This window comes from Pinus tabuliformis, chromosome 6, assembly GCF_031772625.1.
Source record: "Pinus tabuliformis cultivar Carrire ecotype Pingquan chromosome 6, CPIR1, whole genome shotgun sequence".
Lineage (NCBI taxonomy): Eukaryota > Viridiplantae > Streptophyta > Pinopsida > Pinales > Pinaceae > Pinus > Pinus tabuliformis.
Genome location: NC_142292.1, coordinates 1,428,727,507 through 1,428,738,324, shown reverse-complemented (window position 1 = coordinate 1,428,738,324; position 10,818 = coordinate 1,428,727,507).

Sequence of the window (10,818 nt, the reverse complement as noted above, 5' to 3'; positions counted from 1 at the left end):
TTTGTAATTCATGCACCTTACAAGTACATCAACTCATATAATACATATATATAATGGAAAGTTGTAACATGTTGCAGCATAGAAAGGATGTTGATAAAATCTGGTAGCTTAAATGTACATGATAGTTTGGAAAGGTGGGGAATAACTCTGATTTAGTCATAGGTAGCCTAATCAATTCCTTTTTTAATCTATAAATGTCCATGATGATTTTGAAAGTAGGTGGGTAGTAATTCTTACTCTTGTCATAGATAGCCTAGCGAGTACTTTTCTCTATCTAGAATGATACTAGACACAAGAAAAATTTGTATTGTGTGCTTCTTCAATTCTTTTTATAATATATCATGTTATAAAAACTTTAAAATAAGCTTCTTGTTCTTGAATTTGTGGTAAAATCTGAACCCAAATTCTGAAAGTAGTGTTATTTTGGAGGATGCCAACAATAGTTTTCACTCCATAAAGGTTTTAACCTATCTTTAGTCTTTGATGAGTTTTTTTGGATGATTGTACTTTAAAAATAAAGATGTATCTGCAATTTTCTCACTTGCTAATTTAGAATCAATGAAAAAAATCAAATAATTACTTACATTTATTTGTAGAGTTTACCTGAAATTGAAGGAACATGGTGATTACATCAAATGAGTGTGAAATTGAATTTTGAAATTTTATTAATGTCCTCAATGCTTGGAAAATGTAATGGGATTAGATGATAAGTTAAGATGTAAGGTATTTAGTGAGACATTGCTTCTCTTCTAAGAAAATTATATATAAACCAAGTGCAATATAGGGAGAGAGAGGATTCTGTAGTGTGCATAGCTTAGTTGTGTGGGTTTTGGGGTAAGGCATAGTTGCTCCATTTAACTGAAGTAAAATGAGAGGAAATAAGGCAATGCATACTTTGTAAATATTAGCTATGAGGATTTGGGGTTCAAGGCTTAGTCACTTCACAACTAAAATGAAATGAGATCAAATGAGACAAGGACTTGAAAATTATTAGTATGTAATGACATTAAAGTGAGTAAACAAAAAGTATCAAAATTCGAAGTAGAATCAACCCTTGTGTATGAAAATTCAGTCAAGCATTTTTTAATGGCTGAATTCCCCCTCAAATATACATTTGATTAATGCAAAAGCTTAGAAAACCACATCTATGTAATTGCGGTATCCCTCTTAGATGCACAAAGCTTCCCCCTTGGCTTCCCATTGACTTTGAGGTTGTGTTCCCCTACACTCCTATATGCTTACTAGGGATACTACACTCCAACATGACGAATTCTAAGATATATTGTGATAAGGGGGACAAGGATTTCAGAAATTCTTATTGCCACAGGAAGGTCTTGCCATGTTTAGTTAAACAATACGGAAGCAAAATGCTCATGTAGAAGGATTTATGGTGTTTTCTCAATTGTGAGAAATATAAATTCCATACATTATGGTGCTTCTTGGTACAATAATACTGATTCATGGATAAAGATCAATGGTTCCTTAGGTAGAACTATACCAATGTGTGGGTGGGACCAGGCTCATGAGATTCATTTTTTACTACCATCACAATGAACTACAACCAAGTTGATTATAGACAATTTATAACAAGGTAGAACTCATGAGATTCATTTTTCACTGCTATAGCAATGAACTACATCCAAATTTGTCATAAAAGATTGCATTGTTAAAAGTTGATGTTTAACTTTAAAGTTTGACATAACAATTATAAAATCAAATCTCGTTTGTTGTATAACATGGAAACCCATAATATTAGTATTAGATAATTAAACATTAATAAAAAATATTTATAGTTTTTTTGTTTAATTATATAAAATCCAAATCTGAATTTGTTTAAAATTACAACTTACAACATGGTTAATTATTTTGTAATTTTGAAAAATAAAAAAATATAATTTTCTGAAATGAGTATACAATAAGATAAGAAAATATACATTCCATACATTTTGATATATTCATAGAATATTGTGTTTTTAAGATATTTAAAAAAATAAATAATTATAATTAAAAAATTAACAATCATCCAAATAAAAAATTTAATTTCTACCTCATTTTCTTTCCCGCGTTAATGTATTCGAATGAATGTTGAGTAGTTGAAAAAAAAGGAAAGACCATTTTGCCGCGTTTTCTTCCCCGCCTTAGTGTATTTGAATGCATGTTGAGTAGTTGAAAAAAGAGTAAAGACCATTACGTCACATTTTCTTCACCTTAGTGTATTCGAATGAATCTTGAGTAGTTGATAAAAAAAGGAAAGACTAGAACAAGTTTTCTTCCCCGCCTTAGTGTATGCTAATGAATGTTGAGTAGTTGAAAAGAAATGGAAAGACCATGGGCACGATGGCTATATGGAAAAAGCTACAAGTCGCTGGATCAATTTTTAGGGTTTCTAGATCGATTGTCATTCTTAGAATTGATTTGCAAATTTGTTTTATATTTTCACATGAAATGTTGCTAATTTGCTAGCAGTTATTGTTTCATGGTTGAATTTGGATGCATTGAGAGATAATATTAAGGAGGATCTCTTCATTGGCTTGCTCACAAAACATAGATCTATTTTTGCTGGGCAAATTTGGACCACGATGGAAGGATCAGAAGCCTTAGTCTTCATTCAAGAGCCCAAGAGGATACTTGCACAGGTACCCTTTCTCTCCTTTAATTCCTTCCTAGATTTCAATTACTTCAAACAATCTACCAACTTTTTCACCTAAAATTAGGTTATTTGGGGTTTTTTTTTTTCAATAATTTAGCTTCAAATGAGCTAGTCCCACAATTACTATATTGACAATGAAATTTATATTAAATACACACTAAACTCTTATAGTAGTTGGTAGTATACCACACCAAAAATTACAAAAACCGGCAAACCCAAAGGGGGAAACAGAAAAAACAACAACGCAGACTTCTCAGGGTAACTCCCTACCCTCCCTCATTTCAATGAAACACGAAAAGATTTTCTTGCTCTCTTTCCATTTCACGGTAGTTCTTAATCAGAAATCTCAATTTCAAGCTTTGTTACCAAAAAGGGAAGGGAAGTCTTCCTTTATGAAAAAAACGTATAAAAAAATTTCAAGCTCTGTTACTAGAAAGGGAAGGGAATTCTTCCTTTATGAAAAAAACTGTATAAAAAATGGAACAATATGGAAAATGGTGTTTTACACGGTAGTTTTTGTTTTTTAATGCAAGAAACTGGGTTTTCCAAAAACGGTTCGTTTCTTGAAAGTGTTTTATGGAAAACTTTAATCTGGTTCATTTGCAATATGGGTACATCAACATGAATCATAAAAAGCAAAGTTTGGTTTTCTGGATAGTTTTCGAAGGCATTTTCACAGTATATGGTTAGAATTCAACCATATATAGCTTAGGTGCTAACAGAACAGGTTTGGTGCAAATAGGTTGGGCATCGACATGAATCATAAAAAGCAAAGTTTGGTCTTCTAGATAGTTTTTGAAGGCATTTTCATAGTATATGCTTAGAAGTTAACCATATATAGCTTAGGTGCTAAAGGAACAGGTTTGTTGCAAATAGGTTGAGCATTCTCCCTAGTGACAACATCCTGCAATAGTGCTTAATATATCTTTAACAACATTGACTGTTTAGGGATTTTATTAGTTAAAGTTATGTTATTTTTTTAATTGTATCCATTGATGTGTAGCAATGTATGGTTAAGTTTTTACAATTTTTTCTTTTTGTTATTTTTGTGTTGCTTTTATTTAAAAGTGGATTTAGTGATTGTATCTAATATTTAAAATGTGTATTTTTATATAAAATTATAAATTTAAATGTATAAGTTTTTTTTATATATATTTTTATAAATTATTAATGTATATAGATATTTTATATATATTTTTATGAATTAGTAGTTAAATAATTTAGTTAATTTATTATTTTATATAAACATTGGGACATGATACTTTTTTTTGCCATTGGTCTGGTTTACAACCTTTCAAATGATTGGAAAAGGATTTTGATAAAACCATCCTATAGAAACTTTTATCAACTATTAGACTATCTATAATATTAAATATCATCAACCAAAGACATTAATTTAATATATAAAAAATAATAATTATCTATTATCCATCCCATTAATAGTTTTATCCCATAAATACTTTTTTCATTAGTGATAAGAGAGATTATGTTAGGTAATTTGCAATAATAAAGCTTAAGAACAACAAGCTATTGATTAATATGTCTATAATACAAACATAATTTCAACTATGATAAATATGGAAAGTTTCATAATTACATAAAAATAGTGAATAGAAATAATTGTAAATTTATAAAAATAAACAAGTCTCAAAAATCAAAATACAAAATAGAAATACATCATTTAATAAATTTTAAATACAAAACAAATAGGAGTACTAATAGAAGAAAATAATCCTCTTCATTTATAAATAACCAGCGTAGATCTATCTCTCTCGAGCATCCAGAGAGATCAAATCTCTCTCTCTCTCTCTCTCTCTCTCTCTCTCTCTGGCTACAAACCTCTTTAAGTGAAGATATATGATCCTCTCAATGCTTGATCCATAGTTAAAATGGACCTAGGTTGCTTTATTTATTAGCCTTTGAATAGGCTACATTATAGAAAAATACCATGGACAAAAACCATGGGTTAGGAGTACCATGGGAAAAAACCATGGACAAGAAAAAACCATGCGCTGGAGAATTTTATGTTTTTTAATTTATTAATTCGATTTTTTATTTTGACCGAGTTATGTGCAAAAACTAGCAAATTAAATGAATATAAAGTACAAAACCATGGAATATAACAAAACTATTGGCAATAACATTTTTCAAAAGTTATTTTAACATAAACAAATCTAGGGACTAAAAAAGAATGGTTTGGTAAGTTCTAACCATGGGTGATAACATTTGTTTTAAAGTTATTTTAATATAATCACATTTAACAACTAAAAATGAATGATTTGGTATGTTATAACCACAATTGATATTTATATATAATATTTAACCAAATAGAAATTAAAAAAATCACAATTTAATAATTTATTTCACTTATTTATATTGATCAACCACACTTGTTAATTGGAAACATTGACTCAGGTAACACATTTTAATGGATCCAAAAGAATAAAATCAAAATTAATAAAAAATAACTAATATCAAGAAAGAATATCTAAATTTAACTATTAAAATTTAACATAAAAATAAACTTACTACAGAAAACCATATATATGATGCATTAAAATAATTAATATAAAACATGACTACACATAATAATCATTTAATCAATGCAAATAGAAATATGAGACAACCATTATACACTTTAACAATAATTATGGTAAATAATATATACTAGCCTAGATCCATCTTAATTTTGGTTATACCAACACCCTAAAGGGATCAAATCTCTTTTATAAATTAGTAATGTATATAGATATTATATATATATTTTTATAAATTAGTAGTTAGATAATTTAGTTAATTTTTTTTTCTCACAAACTAGCAATTTAATATCTAGTTCAACTATAGTTTTAAAATATATTAGTTTTATTATTATAAACATTAGTTGTCTATTATAATGGATTAAAGATAAAGTTTTGAAAGTTTTCTCTTTAGATTTTGTCTTCAAACACATGTTGTAGTATTTATGGTTTTGCAAGTGGCAATAGTTCAAGACAACCCTCTATTTTTGGCTCTATATCCAATGGAGATCAACTCAATCTCTACCACCCTTTTACCCAACCATGAAAACAATAACCCAATAACTATGTGCCAAATGCTACAATAGATCCCAAATTTGAGGTCCACTAAAGTCACATCCAAGAATATATACAATGTATGTGGGATTATGTATTCATCTGGAAAATGCAAAGGCTAAATCAAACTTGAATTTGGTGCGAAGTGTTTCTTCACTATTGTATTTGCCAGCCTAGAGGATCAAACATGGGCATTCAAGAATGGCATATGTGAGCAATGGAAGCTTTGTTGATAACTATAAGTATTAAGGAATGGCCCATGTGAGCAGCTAAAGCCTATGAGCAACTACCTATGAACCATAGTATTCGAGAATGTTAATGATGAATGCTTGGTTTTATGTTTCATATTTTTCTTGTTTTTTCTCTCTCCTCGTTTCTTGAATGTGAAACAAATGCTTGGTTTTATGTTTCTTATTTTTCTTGTTTTTCTCTCTCCTCGTTTCTTGAATATGAACCCTCCAAAGTCTCTTTCTCGTCCCATTACCATTTCTCATTTCCTTTCCTCTTTCTGGTTTCTAGTAACATAGATTTCAAGCCCTTCCTTCTAGCTTTGGTTGAATTTATTCATTGCTCTCAATTCCAAAAGTAGGTGATATAAAGGATGGGTAGAAAGCTTGGTACCCGAGATAGAGTTAAAGAGGAAGAAACATTGAGTCAGACACTGCAAGATTCCTCTTGTGGGGTAAAAGGATCACAGCAAGGCTACAATAAGCCCCCGAGAGAGAACGAAGATGCTACCGCATGTAATGGTAACAATTAGAGTATGGTGTAGCGTCACATATTAAGGTCCACCAATGACATCATATTATCAAAAATCTAAGCATGAAAATAGATTTAAACAAAAACAAAAGGGAAACCCTCACTAACTCGTCAGGCCCTTTCTCAATAATCGGGCAAAATTTGGGTATGAAAAAGCAGGAATCCCTTCTTCAAAGTCCATGTTTGCTTTTATATATGTATTCATATTGATGGATGGATTCAACCGTCCTCAAATGGCCATTGGATGAGTGCTAGGAAGTTGCATTCGTTAAACTTCCTGGCAACTATTTGAATTTTTTTAATTTTAAACTTTTATACAGAACTTTGACTTTCACATTTTGTAATTTGGTGCATATGTTTTCCACTCAAGCCACATTTATTTAAATAAACTACATGTTTATTTTCTTTTGATTACGTTTCTCAACTATGGTCATGGATTTATCCTGGACAAGTAATGAAAATAAGATATGTTCCAGGGAATTGAACATATGTTTTTTCATCACTTGTATCGATATACTTTGACAGGATGAGCACGGAAACCCAAACCCCTCGCTTCATCGCACTATGACCGATAGAGACTTTCCTAGCTATTAAGCACAACACATAGCCCGTATCATTCAGAGATATACTAGTGTTATTCTTTCACCTTGAGATGGATATATATTTGTTTTATTACAGCAGGGAAACAACTGCTACATTATGATACATCAACTATACTCAAAGGAAAAAACTATTTTTCCTGTACAACCACGTCGAGAGTAATAAGTATCTTCCCATGTGTCATCATAGCAATAGATCCCATTTTGCTAATTCATCGTGCTTCTCATTCTAGTGGCTGCCATTATTGTGCAAGTTTCTCCTGTCAATTTTTGCCTCCATGAAAGTTGATAAGAAAATGCTAAGACAATGCTAAATGTCAAATTTTAGCAGACATTCTGAAAACCTTTTTGATCCATTTTCTAACATGGTCAAAAATCTGCTTTGATAGTACTATGATGTATCTCTTCCAAAACTTGATTGTCTTTCATAGTTGGACAACTAATTTGATAAATGATCTCTTTAAATTTGTCTTGGACTCGAAAGTTATTGGATGTTCTTGAAGATGGGCCAAGTGTTCACTCAAAACATCCAAACAAATCAATAACAACATATACTTTAACAAAAATATTCATCCTCATCCAATTATTAAATGCTGAAATATTCCTCTAAAAGCCTGGATTTCCCATACACCGGGCCTATTACTTATATAACCCCTGGTTTTAGTTTCTCTTTCATGTTTGGTGATCGAGCTGGAATATGTCAATATATAGAGTTCCTTGATGTCTTCACTCCAACTTCTTGGATGCCATCTCAAAGAAAGGTTCAAAGGATATTCAAAATATTATCTTTAGAGGTGGCCATTTCGACCCGAAAGGCTGAGTATCCATGCCATCAGTCACACTTTTCTATGTATGTGTACATTACCAAGCAATTTATCATCAATAAACATTGTTGCAAGACGATAATTGTTCAAATAAATTTCTAAGACATTCTGCATATCTAAAGGGATTTCCTTATAAATCTCAAGTTCAGCAAAGCATCCAACATATGGATCATGAAACAGTGGATCGTCACACTAATATATTTGCCATGGGATTGAGACAAATATATAAAAATTGTAAACTCCCTCATGTCGATGAGAAAGTGGTGTTGGAAACTCTCCACGTTAAATTTCTCAGACTGAAAGGTGAGGGAACCATGAGTACCATTTAGAATTTACATTCTTACCATATTCATATGGTGTTCTTCCTCAATGTAAACAATTCTTCAATAATATGGCCACTCTCCCACATGTGTCACTTCTCCCAATCCTCATGCTTAATTGGAACACTGCACCTATGCATTTCATTCGATAATGTGTATGTCTTGGGACTTTGTATCCACTGTAGTGGGCCTTCATCCCTATTTTATTACAAAGCAGACTTCTCAAGGTAGGAGAAATCACAACTCCCTGCCCTCCCTCATTTCAATGCAACACGAAAATATTTTCTTGCTCTCTTTCCATTTCACGATAGTTCTTCAATCAAAAATCTGAATTTCAAGCCCTTCCTTCCAGCGTTGGTTGAATATTTTCATTTCTTTCAACTCCAAAATCAAGTGATAGAAAGGATGGGTAGAATATTTGGTACCCAAGATAGAGTTAAAGAGGAAGAAACATTGATTCAGACACTGCAAGATTCCTCTCATGGGGTAAAAGGATCACAACAAGGCCATAGTAAGCCCCCGAGAGAGAAAGAAGATGTCATTGCATGTAATGGTAACAATCAGAGTATGGCACAACACTATATATTAAGGTCCCATTGTCATGCTCTCAAGACTTCAATTATTAAGGAGAGAGAAAATATTTTAAAAGCAGAATCTATAAAATTTGAGGCTATAATTAGCAAAGTGGAAAGCTTGCACAATCTTGTTTAGAGACCTCATGAGCAAGCTGCAAATGCTGATACACTCTTTGATATCACATCCACACTCCTCTCTACTATTAAAAAATCACAAAACAATGATGGTGCTACTCTAGTTGATTTTATTAGTAGTGATATTGTAAGAAAATATAGTGACCAGGCATATGGAAGTAGGTCTTTGGAGGGAAATAATGATCAAACCCAAATATCATGGAGAAATATTGGGCTTTTAGCTGCTTCTGTTTTCCAGGATGTGGCAGGAACTTGCACTATGCTTGGATCAATGGATAATGAACCCAAGCAAAGGAAAGCTATAGTACAGAGAAAATAGACTAAGCCGACAGAAAGTACTCGACCCGAAGCAGTGAAACAGTCCCCAGAAGATGAAAAATCATAAACATGCAAGAATATGGCAAGCATATTTCACATTTTGTGAAAACAGAAGCAAGCCGATTAGAGAATTTGGTTCTAAATAGAATATCATTTTCCCAGACAGTACGAAACATCTTTGCGTTATCATTTCTAGTAAAGGATGGTAGAGTTGAAATAAATGTCGATGAAAATGGAAAACATTTTGTTGTCCCCAAAAATGCTCCTAGAGCTATAGAAATGGCATCTGGAGAAGCTTCTTATAGCCAATTTGTTTGTTTTTCAGTTTGATTTTAAAGACTATAAGTTGATGATGGATGCTAGTGGTGAGGAGTTGCAACTAGCAGATGGCAAGAGATTGGGAATATTTATCTATTAAGTATGTGTATATGAAATTCATTATGTTCCCTTTTGATTTTCAAGGTGGGAGGAAAGCAATGGAGAAAGGGAGATCACATTTGTCCTCTATATCCCACCTATCAGGACACTAGGATAAGTCCCAATAATAAGAGTTGGGTTCGCTCATAAGTATCTTATTGTAAAAGTCCATCATGAACTTTATTAAGCTAAGTCATCCTTTATTTGAATTTCATCCTTTAGTTGAAGCTTCAAGTAAGATACTCAATGTCTTTTCAGCCCTTTAGTCTTCCTAGAATGGCTACAAAACAACCCCATTTCACCCTCATTGAATGCCTCTTCTTGCTGTGATCTTAAACTTCAAACTTCATCCTTTCTCCCTACAAGAGCACCCAATAACAACACTCAAAACAACCTCTCTTTCACACGTTGTACCTATAGCAAAACTTAAGACTTCCACATTGCTTCTAGGGCATCTTTCTTGTTTTCTTATGGATCCTTCTTGCAGTGGCTAGGGCCTCCCTTTGATGGCATCTAGGGCCTTGCTAAGTGCTACTTTAGACCTTCCTTGACTATGGCTATATGCTTCTTCTTGATGGCTGATAAGAGCCTCCCTCTTGCTATAGATTACGGCCTCCTTTGTTGTGGATAAGAGCCTTCCTTTTGTTGCATATCTGGCCTCTCTTGACTACATCTTAGGCCTCTCTCTAGATTGTGTCTTAGGCCTCTCTCTTGCTATGGCTAAGCCTCCTTTTGACTGCGGTTAGGGCTTCCTTTTACTGCATCTAGGGCTTCCATTTTTACCGTGGCTAGAGCTCCTTCAAGACTGCGTCTAGGTCTCCCTTTATGACTACATCTAGGGCCCCTTTGTGACTACAACTAGGGCTTGCACTATTGTAGCCTGCTAGCCTCACGTTGCCTAGGGACTCCTGCACTATAGAACTCTTTGTTGCTTCATCTGCATCCGTCTCTACCCACATCTACCAGTCTTGCTACTCTCTCTTCGGGGCTCATGTAGCAATGTATAATCCAAGAGGTTGGGTACCTCAAGGATCTTCCCCTCATCACCTGTAGTCCTCCTGACTACAACTCGATGTCTCCCCACATCTTCTATAGGTGTACATGAGCACTCCTTGTAGTCCTTGGCATGCCCTGGGACACTACGACATGA